Source organism: Nanorana parkeri, unplaced genomic scaffold (genome assembly GCF_000935625.1).
Source record: "Nanorana parkeri isolate BGI_ZX_2015 unplaced genomic scaffold, ASM93562v1 scaffold573, whole genome shotgun sequence".
NCBI lineage: Eukaryota > Metazoa > Chordata > Amphibia > Anura > Dicroglossidae > Nanorana > Nanorana parkeri.
The window spans coordinates 122,579-136,401 of NW_017306841.1; the positions used below are offsets into that span (position 1 = coordinate 122,579).

The 13,823-nt window shown below is 42.6% G+C and overlaps 1 protein-coding gene across 1 annotated transcript in view; it reads left to right on the plus strand.

Annotated features, from left to right (window-relative positions):
* Positions 1 to 13,823, plus strand: part of TMEM240 (transmembrane protein 240) — a 59,276-nt gene that overhangs the window by 18,477 nt on the left and 26,976 nt on the right. The window lies entirely within an intron of this gene.

Below are 13,823 nucleotides of genomic sequence, written 5' to 3' on the forward strand. Positions count from 1 at the left end.
CTGGTGCCTCCTGTCACATGGTAATGCAAGGGTACAGAATATTTTCCAGCGTAAGGCTCATTTTAACCATAGTCAGGGGCAGGCTGCTAAGATGAGGTTATATGGATGAATCAATCAATAATATTGATGGAAGCCCTGCGTTCTAGGATGGCCATATAGTAAAAGGGTTGCAATCCACAAATACACAGCAGAAACCTGAAGCCACAGGAGGGGAGGCAGGGGGAATTTATGTTCAGCCGTTCCATAAATACGTCAAGTGGTCATTGTGGATAATGGGGATTGCGTCTCGGTCAACAAAGTCATGGTTTATATACATTGCTTGGTGCAATATTTAATTCTCCTTCAGTTAATGTTTTCCCCATGTCTAATAGACAGTCTACACCCAGGACCAGTTTATCATTTACATAGATCACCATATCACAGGGTTCACAGCCTATGTCATTCCAGTAAACATAACCAAACACAGCTCTGAAACTTATTGTATTGGATAATCACGGTACCACAGCATCAAATATTTCAGTGTTTGAGCAGTTGGATGAGTTGATTGTTGCACCAATTTGTAAGGTAAGGATGCTATTACAGGGGTTAATTTAGTGCTGGGGGTTAGTTTTAAAACATATGTCCAGCAATGGCAGTTTTGGGTGCAGGCCCACCAACAGGGGCATTTCAATGGCCCTATACCACCCAGGTACATAGACAAAATTGTTTTGGAGGCTTTATAGTATACCATGATAATGATAAAAATATAGGTGATGTTTTTCTCACTGCCTGTTTACTTCACTGGTATGAAAAAAATATTTTTGGGGGATTGTAAATATGGTGACCTACCTGAACATTTAAACAGTCCCAGGGGCAGCCGGTGCATTCTTTTTGTAAGGTAATTGCCCAGGTGCTGTAAGACCCTCACGGGTCTTACAGCGGAAATAAGTCACAACATCAGCATTTTATTGTCAACGTTTCGCTGGAACTCAGTCCATCTATAACAAGACACTAATTTAAATAAACATATGATACAGATGATAATATGATACAGCTTTAAAAATGCATTAATTAAAAATGGTTTTCCCAAAGGAGAATATAATATACAGTAAATCATCGATAATCAGTGGTCATTTGTTTGTATTATGCATTGTGCAGAAACCAAGTAGGTCATTAAAAATGCAAGATTTTACCTAACATAATTCTAAAGGATTGTGAGGGGAAAATGCAGTTGCTAATAAAGGCAGAAAAGGATTTCCAAGACTGAAATGCGTCAGTCTACAGCAGGGGAAGGCAAACTCCGGCACTGCAGCGGTAGTGACAAACTACTATCCCATCATGCATCTGCCTCTGGGAGTCATGCCTGTGGTTGCCAGAGTCTTGCAATGCCTCATGGGATTTGTAGTTGTGCCACAGCTGGAGGGCCGGAGTTTGCCAACTACTGGTCTACAGTATCACACTTAATGGCAACAATTATTGGAAAGAACACCTGGGGCACATTGTCCTAGGTGCAAGAGTCTAGCAACACCCGTAGCTGCCAGTTCTGAAAATTGCAAAAAACACCCTACTAAATTCAGAAGAAACAACGTAAGCTCTACATCAAAATAACACACAACACTCCTCCACCTGAACACCTAACCTAATCCCTACAAAGTGCCTTTACACTGAAGCTTTAAAGTGACATTAAACCTATTTTTTTAAAGTGGATGCCAACACTTTCATTAGGTGATTCGTCTTCTTCTTAAAAATTGTGTCTTTCATCCCTCTCCAACCGCGCCCCAACCTGATGTTCCCCACTTGACACTTGGCTGGGACCTGCACCTTGCTGTGTGGGTCTATAGGCACACACAGCGCCAAGCAAGCCATGCCCCAGCTCCTTCCACCACCCTCCTCCCAACAGCTTTACTATCGCTCCACTGCCCTCAGTACCCTCCTTTACAACCCAGAAGTTCAGGAATGGTGCAGATCTTCCTGGACCCTGTGGCAGTGACAAGGCAACATAGGTAAGTGTTTGGGGACAGGGGGGCATGGAAATGTGCTGCTATATAGGCAGAGCCAGCTGTCACTCACGCAGCTGGGTGGATCCAGACAGCATTGTCAGGATCCGTTCTGGCTGCGGTGTCCCAGTACTGTAGCTCGCGGTATACTGAGCTTTGGGTGACGGGAGGACGCTAGTTTGTGTCCTCCCATTACCCTTAGTAGAACTATGGGGAAAAGCACTGACCCCATAGTTCTCCTTTAAGGGAAAGGAAATGATCCTGCTGCTGATACTTATATATAGCTATTTTAATCAATTTAGGAAACTTTAGTATTAGTATATAATAAAAGAAACACACAAAAAAGAGAGACATTTAAAAAAAAGCAGAAAGACAGGAGTATAGTGTTATACAACAGCTGAACAATGCCAGTCAATGCTAGGGCATATAGAATCCAGTAGTTTTCTACGTGCCCCATTCACCCCACAATGCGGGTGCGATGTGCTGCATTTTTTTTTCATTGCACCGGAACCACACCGCAGACCACCACACTGCAGCAGACTGCACTGTTGCGCAGGGACTTGAATGGAGTGTGCAGTTTACACAATCCAAATAAAGTTAAAGGCTTATTAAACCCTCACTTTTTTGCATATATCTATTGCTAGCAAGCAGTAGATATATGCAAAAACTTTTTTTTAAAAACCCCTTTGAAACAGGTTTAAACTTATCTGTGTCTTCACCGCGTGCTCCCGTCCGAACATCTGAAGAGTCACGGGCGGCCGCAAAGGATCTTGGGGCGGGCGCATGCGCAGTTCAGATGGGAGACGAGGAGAGACACAGGGTAGAAATGGACAAAAGTAACTTGTGGCACAGAGTCCATTGATGTCCAAGTGGACGGGCCCTTTAAAAAATACATGCAATTTTATTGTGATTGCCATTCCCAGGAGGCCTCTGATGACTAATTGAAAGAGATGCAACTCTGCAATTACCAAATCACAAGAGACTATTGATGTGTAAAACTTAAATAAAGTGCATTTGGCTGCCCATCAACTGAATCCGGTCCACAGCAACATCTGCAGGGTGGCAGAAAAAAATAATAATTTTTATAATGGAGTTATAATGTAGCACACTAAAAAAAAAAAAAATAACTGCTGCCCTGTCAGGAAGGCTTGAAAGGCACAGCGACGGCAATATGTGAAACAAGGAGATAATTACTGGCTCAGAAACATCTCCTACAAGACATTTGGAACATCAATTTATAAAATACTCTCACCCACTCACCTTAATTCACATGGCGGAGTCATAATTGTTTTTTAATCAGATAGCTTTATGTCCAAACAACGTTGTTATATCAAGTCTCAGGGTGTTTATGCCAATCGACATAAAAGTGCTGGGTGCATATCCAAGCTTGGAAATGGTATTAAAGTCAATTTCAGACATATAGGTGTGTAGATGCATGACCGCCTTACCAAAATCAGCCATTCTTAAGGAAACCAGACACACCAGGCAGACACAAGGCACTTTATACTATATTGTAAGTGGTTATAATTAGGTACTTGACGCAGTGACAGGTCATCCCAGAAGGCTGCCTATGAGCTAAGTGACCGGTCACCTCCATTCCTATTAGCAAGTCTGTGCAAGCAGCGCAAATGTTACTGCGTCAGCACTGTCTGCACTAGGAGATCCCCCTCTATGCACCCTGCTCCACTCTTGCCAATTCCACTGATCAGTGTCTTGTAGCTTCTTCTTGGCTAGATGCTGAGGACTTTACAAGTGTTATGCAGAGGCTTCAGCGCAGCAGTGCTACAGTGATGCTGCCTATGCCACTTCAAAAACCTGAGCGAAAACAGCGGAGGTCTCCAATCCCCTGGCACTATACATCCACCCACAGCATGCCCATATACACTTGCACAAGCCAGCCCCACTGGCTATCTGCACACAGATGGCTTTCAGGAGATGTTCTCTTGTAAGGTGGATGCATGGATGTGTAATAATATAGCCAGGGTATAATAGCATAAGGTCATGTTGCTTAAAATATTAATTTAAAGGACTTTTATCAGCTTACTATGATAGTAATTGTCATGCTGTAAAGTTTATGTAAACCCTAACAGATAGTTTTTAGATTGGTACATACCAGTGAAGCCTTATGATGTATCGGGCAAGCATTACTGTGGCTCCATAATGATTTTATGATAAGTCTTATATAGATATATTTCAACCCCTGATTAAAACATTTAAAGTGCACCTAGTAGTAAAAAGAGAAGGGGTGGAGTCTGCAGACACATTGCATGGCTCCTGCAGTGATGAAGATTTTTCTGCTTTATAAAAGAACGTGTTTATGCCTATTCTAGTCTGCTGCTCTACTGATATAGTGTATTTTTTTTTTAAAATAAAATATATTACACATAGTGTAGGGTATATATGTGACATTGTTTTTGCAAAGCATGCTTGGCTTTCCAGTATGAAAGCCTAGCTCTGCATTTCTGCTGTCTGGCATGCTCTCAATGCAATAGTTAAGACGTTGCTTTCTGTAATGGAGGGGGAAGGGTCTCTCTCCTCTGACTTTTTCATATTTCTTCTTTGCACAGCTGCTGCTCTCTGAACTATGGGAGTAGGCTAGGACTATGGCTCCACTTGCAAGCTTGAAATAGTACATATAAAATATTCATAAGAAATATTTTGTATTTACCTAATTAGAAAGAAATACATTATACATACATATATTTTAGAATCTTTTTAAATTAATAAGGAATAATTCTGACACCGTATTTAAAACCTAGAGATTCCTTTTAACCAATACAATTCTATCCCTGAACTGCCCCCCAACTTGGAAGGACCGGGGATCTATTTAGGAAAGGTGACTGCAGTATCAGGTTGGAGCAGCACTAAAGTCTGTGTTCCTTTTAACATGAAGCTAGAACTTCACAGCGGTCCTGTGTGTACTGACCCATATGGTTCTATATACAGGCTGTAGGGGAGCACTTGGTGCCCCTTCTTTTGACCAGTCACATTTTGTAGCGAAGCTTATCTACTCTGGTCATTTTCAGCTGCTAAAGTTGTCCTGATTGATAATGCAACGTCGTAACTTATTTGCATTGCACAGAGTATCCGATATTGATTGTCTCCACTGAGTTCAATAGGCGAGACAATTAATTTGTGGATTTAGGAGATTGTTAGGAGACTTTTTCCATCTGAATGCGGCTTAAGCTACATTTTAAAGAACTCTGGCCAAAACCACAGTTGAAACACAAGAACTGTATTAACTTTCATATTTAGACACTTTGTGCCACACTGCACAGTCAGGAGCAATGCAGCCTCCAGGGTACCCTACCTTCAGCAGCACAGATTGGTTATTGGACTAACAACGAGCATTGCAGCACTGGTGATTTAGTGGTCATTAGCTTGGCTGCTATGCATTTTGAAAGATAACTAGTCCCTTTTCTTCAGACCTGGGTGGCTAGGTAAGTTGCCAGGATCTCCTTTGTAGACTCATGTTAATTAAGCCTCTTAGATGATTTTGAATCATTCCTGTATGTAAAGGCACCATGCATAGCCCTAGTCAATGAATCACCCTGCACTACTGCCACACCGCAGGGGAGCAGGTCATATGTTCCCCAAAACCCGAAAGTTCTGGGTATTCATGCTGGCCGTGGGGATCAAGGAACGGCAAGAGAGCACAGGTAAGGTAAGTATATATGGGTCGAGGTAAGGTAAGTATATGGGGGTCGAGGGATACTCATTGCTGAGACAGTCTTTTTTTAATTGAACCTGTCACCTTGCCTAATCAGGACAATGTAACAGTTTCTCTTGATTGCCCTCTCCTTCTGATACTTAAGCTGGCCCTACACCTTACAACCATTGCACGACTTTCGTTGTGCGATGGTTGTAAGGTAATTAAAATCTTGTACGATCTGCCCATCTTGGACAGGCAGATCGTACTTGCGATTATCAGAAGCCCGCCACGCTGAGGGGAGGGCTTCCGATGATTCCAATGCTTACGCTTTTCGGCAGGTTTACAAGCGTGCTCGGAAGACAAAAGTCTTCCATACACCTGCCGATTATCGTACGATAATCGGCAGGTGTGTGGGCATTTTTACCCTTCCTGTGGTCCCACAGCTGCCCTTTCCAGACTGATCCCTGTAACCAGCTGGTGGACTTTTTGTGTTGTAATTAGGAAAGGTGCAGTGTCTGCATCCCTTTAGTAGTAATTAACCCTTAGGGAGTATCTCACCAAAAATGGAATTCCTATTGCAAGCAATGCCAAAAATATACTTGTGTTTTAGTGCAGACTTCTTTGAAAATCAGTCAGCCAATCACAGCCAATCACAGAAGCAGAAAATGACATTTCTTAGGGGTGTTCAGTATACCAGCTGTGTACGGAACATCTCCAGGTCGCCATATTGCACTGAATTTTTTTGACAGATTTAGAGCATTACAGCAGCTACAGTTTTAAGTGGGCAGGTCATTTTTAATAACATTAAATTACAAAATGGATTGTGCGACAATTATATATACTTTGTGTTCATTTTTTGAAAGATTTTTTAATTTTTACAGTTTTAGAGTGGAGTTACCCTTTAACGCATAGCGAAATTAGCTACTTGCAAAAATAAAGGTTTTGTAATAATCTCAATAGCTGCAAAAAAACAAACAACACATTAATAGTTACATGCATTCCCAAAAAGCGCCAGTATACGCTTATGTCAACGCTTTCCAAATTTTAATTGAATGGGGCATGGCGTCCCTTTCGTGGCAGATGTAGTCCACAAGATTGCCATTGGCCTTTCATTGATAAATGACTTCTGACTCAGCAGAAAATTTGAATTGTCCCAGTACAATGTGCAGCTCCATTCAATTAGGAGCCATCTTTCTTATTCTTGGTATTGATATCCTATGCCCTGATTGCACTCCTCACTATTCCAATATTCACAGCACTCTTCAGCAATCTGCCTATTGCAAGGGCGGGGGATAGTTTGGTGATATAACATCATGTTTTAAAGCTGAACTCCAGACCAACAGCTAAATCCATAGATAAAATACATACAGTACATGGGAGCTGCTTTACCTGTGATAGGATTTGTATTTCTGCTCATCCAGTTATGGCATATACACAACTCTGCCACACTGCATAGTCCTGTCTGGCAAGAGACCTGATTTTGTTCTGCTGTAGTAAATAACAAAGACCAATCATACAACTAATTAACAAATGAATTGCTTAAATAAATAATACACATGCAATATATAATAATAAAGACCCCCAATGTATCAATCAAATTGGACTCTCAAATTCCATTCAACTGACTAAAGCAAATACTAAATACAAGAGGCATCTGTATTGTTAGTTGAATCTTTGTGTGCTTTGTGTATTTCTTGTAGATCTGTCTGTGAAATGTTCCCTCTGTGCAGGAGCTTCCTGTAATAAAGACCAGTCATTGCTGCTCCCTCTACTTGTGCAGTATAACTGGTCTAGGATCTGCCCCCTCCTGTAATATAGACCAGTCATTGCTGCTCTCAATCCTTGTGCAGTATGACTGGTCCGTCTTTGCCCCTCCTGTAATAAAAACCAGTCACTGCTGCTCTCTCTTCTTGTGCAGGATGACTGGTCTAGGCTCCGCCCTCCTGTAATAAAGACTGGTCACTGCAGCTCTCTCTCCTTGTGCAGGATGACTGATCTTGTCTCCGCCCCCTTCTGTAGTTGTCTGTAGGCAGCTTGACATGGGTGGATTGCGATGCTGTTCAAAATGAATGGGACTTCAATGTGACTGCACTTACTGTAGTTCTGTGCGCTGTGGCAATGTGTGGTAAAATGCGCATTCTAATGCATGTAACAGCAACCTTAACAAGGCCTGATACAGGAAGTAGTTTAAGGCCAGCTTTACAAATTTACATTGTGATAATGTGCCTGACCACAATGCACAGTAACAAATGATTGGTGGTGCAGTGGGGTGCATTGCGGTGACATCCATTTGGATCACTATCCCAATGCACCTGCATGAAGCACACTGCATCGTATAGATGGGAACAATCTGTGCGTTGTGGTGCGGTGCGTGTAAAAAAAAAAACATACTTAACATATTACTACAATGCAAGATAAGTCATGCCGTGTACTGTATTCCTTATTAAAAAAAAGGGCCATGTATGTTTTGAAGTCCATTGACATGCATCGGCAGTGCATTCAAAATAAATGAGCTACCTTAATGCAGTACATGTTAACTAGGGATGAGCTCAGAATTGGACCCGGTCTGAACCTGAGTGCCACTGAATGAGGAAGTGCAATGGGCACTTCTACTCAATTAGGCCATTTCCGCCCTGCAGCTGCATGTAAACAAAGGAGCAGGATGCTTGTGCTGACATTATCTACCTTATATGACCGCCTAACCATGTTAGGTAAATGTCATTTACCAAATAAAGGCATGTAGCCATAAGAGGTCAATGATGTCACTGCATCCTGCCCCTTTGAGAAGCTCCTTCGAGGGTTCACAAGGACTTCCTTCCATGTTCACTAGGAGATCCTTTTGGGTTCACGAGGAGCTCCTTATGGGTTCACAAGGACTTCCTTCTGGGCTCATGAGGAGCGCCTTCTGGAATCATAAGTAGCTCCTTCTGGGTTTACGAGGGCACCTTCTGGGTTCAGAAGGAGCTCCTAATGGGTTCAAAAAGAGCTCCTTCCGGGTTCATGAGGACTTCCTTCTAGGTTCACAAGGAGCTCCTTCTAGGTTCATGAGGAGCTCCTTCCGGGTTCACAAGGATCTCCTTCCTGTTTCATGAAGAGCACTTTCCGCGTTCACAAGAAGCTAATTCTGGGTTCACGAGAAGCTCCTTCCATCGATCCCCCATCCGGGCTATTAGCAACTAGTCCACTGCTGGCCATTATATTCAGGCAGCCATAGACTTTTAAAGTAGAACTGAAGCCAAAACATTTGTTTTTGTTTGGGATAGAGTAAGAGAGAGTTTTAACCCATCAGCTTTTTTTTGCCAATGATGAAATTTCCCTTCCATTCCTGTCCAATAGCCACAACAGGATGTGAGAGGAAATCCCTCCAAAGACAGGGAAATCCCTTGTGGCCAACAAAACAAGTGTCCGCACTGGAAGATTTCCCATCTATTCCTGTTCTGGTGACAACCCAACAATTGGGATTTTCTTCCACCTTCAGTCAGGAGAAATAGGGAGGGCGAATCTCCCTAACAGGGACACAGACAGAAAGAAAATAAACTGACAGGGATACTAATCCCGCTCCACCATCCAAAACATAAAAAAAGGTTTTGGCTTCAGTTGCACTTTAGGTGTCATTTGAGGTGGGATGGGCTACCTGGGGAACCCGTCCCTATCTAGAAAAAGTGTCATGTTCACTTAAAGGTTTCATAGCCTACTCACACAACGTTGTCACTGCAGCATCGAAGGGTTGTAACCACATTTAAGTCATCGCTCTTGTTAATAATGAATCTAATACACACGTCTGTGAGGTTAGAGGGTTCACCTACAAACATGCCCCGCTCTTCAGGGAAATCACACATCACAAACAAAGGCTTTATAGTATTTAAATAATAGATCAATAGATGTCTGAATGCCGTGTCCTGTCTCTGTGCTCATCAGGCGACGTCAGTAGACTTGTTGGGTGTTTTTGACTGACACAACCTTGACGACAAAACAATTCTTGCGTATAATCCAAGGTCATCCAGTCAATCTATCTACACAGGAAAGTGCTGAGATGTCAGTCTCCAACTTAAAGGCAAAGCAACTCTTTTTTTTTTTTTATTATTACTACTGCGGCAACCATGTGGGTCCATTCAAAGCTATAGGTGCCAGGCTCTTTACCGTAGTAAGGTCTAACTTTCTTTTGTAACTACTAGAGCTACAATGTGTCAAGAGGTGAAACCACAAAATAAAATTCCAGCCAAAGGGTATTTCTATTTCTGGATAGGGTGGTGAGGGGCTAAAACATCTGTCAAATGTTTTACTGGTTTTCCATTTCCATAGAGGGGCGCCATGCAGGTACTTACACTGCTTAATTCCCGGTGTTGTGTCCACATACATCACCGGCTATAGCAAGGGGGGTGCATTGTGCACAAAATGCACCGTCCTGCTTCAAGACCATCTGCGCTTACAGAAACCACCAGCTTCCGCAAAGGCAGGGGAAGGACCCCGCCACTGAAAAAGGCTGCCCTGTATAACTCCTGTCTGATGTAGACAGTCGTTTATGGCAGCCTTACGTGACGCCGGCGTCCTTCTCTGCATATGTGAAAGCCAGCGGGTCCCGCAGCAGGTAAGGGTGCCGGCTCAGGCTAAACAGATTTCCATTCGTGCCTTCAGGCACGCAAAATGGAAATCCAGCCTTCTGAGGATTAAGTAGCGATATCACATTACATAGGATAATAGAACTGTATTATAATCTCAAATGGTCAGGTCATGTGGGGCATACTGCCAGAGGATATCACTGTATTATAATCTCCACTGGTCAGGTCATGATGAGGGTGTACTGTCTGTGTCTGCACAGAGGATATCACTATAATCCTCAATGGTCAGGTCATGATGAGGGTGTACTGTCTGTGCCTGTACAGAGGATATCACAGTATTATAATTAATTGTCAATGGTCAGGTCATGATGAGGGCGTACTGTCTGTGCCTGTACAGAGGATATCACAGTATTATAATCTACAATGGTCAAGTCCTGCTGGGGGGTGTACTGTTCATGCCTGTACCGAACATATCACTGTATTATAATCTCCAATGGTCAGGTCCTGCTGGGGGGGGGGTGTACTGTTCATGCCTGTAGAGAGGATATCGCTGTATTATAATCTACAATGGTCAGGTCATGTTGGAGTGTACTGTCTATGCCAGTACAGAGGATAAGAGAACTGTATTATAATCTGCAGTGGTTCAGGTAATGTTGGGGGGGTCTATGCCTGTACAAAGAATAATAGAACTGTATTATGATGCCCAATGGCCAGGGGATGTTAGAAGTGTAGTCTCTATCCCTGTAAGGAGGACATCATAACTGTATTAGGCCCTCCAATGGTCATGTCTTGTTGGGGGTGTAATGTTTATACCCGTATAAAGGATAATGGAACTCTTTTATGATGCCTAGGTGTCCAGCCTTGTGGTAGATATTGTGGTATATCCCTATGTGGTGTAGTATATTGTATTATGATCATGTCTAGTTATGAGTTCATATTAGGAATAAAGTCTTCATATATAGTTATTATATAATGACCACATTTAGGGTCAGATCATACTGGGCAGCATAGCGTTCCAGGTCTGTATAATAGAATTGTATTATGGTCACTTGCAATGGTTGGATTTTGCTTGGTGGGATAGTTTTCCCGGCATTATGTTCTGGTGCTTCTGTTAAAAAAATTCTTAGCTGTTCCTGACCACAGGATCTCTGGTGTACGTGGGTTCTGGTTAATCTTAGCAAAATAAGTCAAACGGGAAGTAGGGTTTTAAGCTAATCCTTTATTGAAAGCTGAACACAGGAACAGATCAGCAGTATGCGCAAAATGGACTTAACTCCTAAAAGACGCCCGCAACATCATCAACGACACATAGCTACAATATCAAAACATGTGACCCTCCTAAATTTTATAGTGGCGGCACTATATGGTGCGTATCTATTTTTTTAAACTAGCTTGTTATAAGAGTGTCCTATATCATATTAAGACAATACATTGCTCACCACTGTGTTTGAGTAATACTAATAGACAGTAACAGCATACACACATTGGAGTTTGCAGACTCCAACAACTACATGTATTAGAAAGAGATGCACCGAAATGAAAATTTCAAAACCGAAATTAAACCGAAATGTAAAAAAATGTCAGGCCGATACCGAAACCGAAAATGTTTTTTATTTTAACTTTAACTCACAGTGCTCTGCTCTTGCAGCGCTCGGCCACCTGTGACAGTTTGCCTGGGTTCACACCTAGGCGTATTGCAAAAGCGCGTCTGTCTTTTTACCGCGATTCGCGGTAGAAAAGACGCACGACCGTCGCGCGATTCCAAAGGCTACTTGGCTGTATTCCAATGGAAAACGCCCTACAAAACGGCCCAAAGTAGTGCCTGTACCTTTTCAGGCGTGGGCCGTTTTGTAGCGCGTTCGGGACGGGCGGAAATACGGCAAGGTGGGAACGAGTCCATTGACTCCAATGCAATTTATATTTTTGAGCGTTTTGTAGAGCGTTCTTCGAGCGTAGAACGCGCTACAAAACGTTCAGGTGTGAACGAGGGCTTTCTCTCCTCCCCGCTGGGTCACAGAGCAGCACCTAGCGGGGAGGAGAGAAAGATTGTATGCACCACTGTATCGGCTAGAAAATGGCACTTTCGGCATTATGCCAAAAGTGCCATTTTCGGCCGATATGTTTCGGTGGCCGATATATCAGTGCATACCTAGTATTAGATCATGTGATCTAGTGCTACCCCGAAAAGTGCACCTGAACTTAAAAAGTGAAGTTTTGCTATCTTATAGGCAACATCTAGAAATGTTTATTTTGCCTAAGCATTACCTTGAAAATGTTACCTCTTGTCTTGAATTTCTCCTATAAATAGCAGTATACTTCCTGCTGAATCTTAAACACTATCCCACCCATTCATCAGGGGGGCAGCTCATACATGAGGAGGCAAATTCCTGCTCTCTACCAAGATGGCCTCCTCCACACAGAGACACAGTGTACAACAAGTCATGGTAAGTCAGAAATGGGGTAAGGATCAGCCACGGAGAGCATAAATGTAAAAGTGGTGTCTAGTCCTGTGGTTGCCCTTTTTTGGGAACAGCTTTCATAGTTCAGGTCCACTTTAAAGTGGAGGCACCATATGTAACAGGAATAGGGATGAGCTCAGGTTTGGACAGAACACAGTTTGAACTCAAGCTGCTCCGAACATGGAAGTGCCACGGGCACTTCCACCCCAGGACATTCCCTGCCCGCAGCTGCATGTAAACAAAGCGATGGGATGCTTGTGCTGATGTAATTTACCTTATATGGTCACATAGCCATATTAAGTAAATGCCATTTACCAAATATAGCCATGTAACCATATAAGGTCAATGGCGTCACTGCATTCCACCACTATGCTTCGGCAGGGAATTTTGTGACCACAGCTGATTGAGCAGTATGGAAGGAACATACTTCCTTGTTTAGGAGGAGCTCTTTTCAGGTTTGGAGGCGCTCAGGTTTGGACCCGGTTCAGTCTGAACCTGAGCTCATCCCTAAACAGAAGTACCCAAGGTCTTATATAATTCTATTATGGACAAGTCATGTTGGTTAGATGAAGGATTCCCTGTCTGTAAACAGCATCACTGTCTCCCACTAATTTTCCAGTTTTAATAAGTGAATGAAATAATTGATGTCTGAGGCCCTAACTGCCTATTAGCATCAATATCTTAAATCAACCCAGGCGTCTGCAGGTTTAATCAATATATGAATCCCTGTGGAAGAAAATCAGTTATTGATCTGAAGGGGCACTCACTTCTGTACATAGACAATTTCAGATATTACCTGTGGAAAGCGATGAAATATGCACCACTGTCAGGATTCAGCAATAGAATAAAGTAGAATTGAGGCAATTAGGGTATAACTACTAACTTTAGATTCTGCACAGCATTAATACGCATCCCTCTTGCCTTCACATCCCCTTCTTTTTCTGCTAGTTGAAACTCTATTAGATTTGTAAGAACTGGGATTGATTTAAGTTTTTTAAGAAAGAAAAAAGTTACAAAATATCAAGACCAAGCTTTTCATTAGGGCAGAGCAGGGTGTGATCCAAAACTGATATTGGGCTTTTAAAACACCTGGTGTTGGCTGGCCACGTAACCAAAAAAAAATATTTTTGGAAAGTCCTGTGATCCAACTCTTCCCCCCCTTCTCCAACAGTTGGCC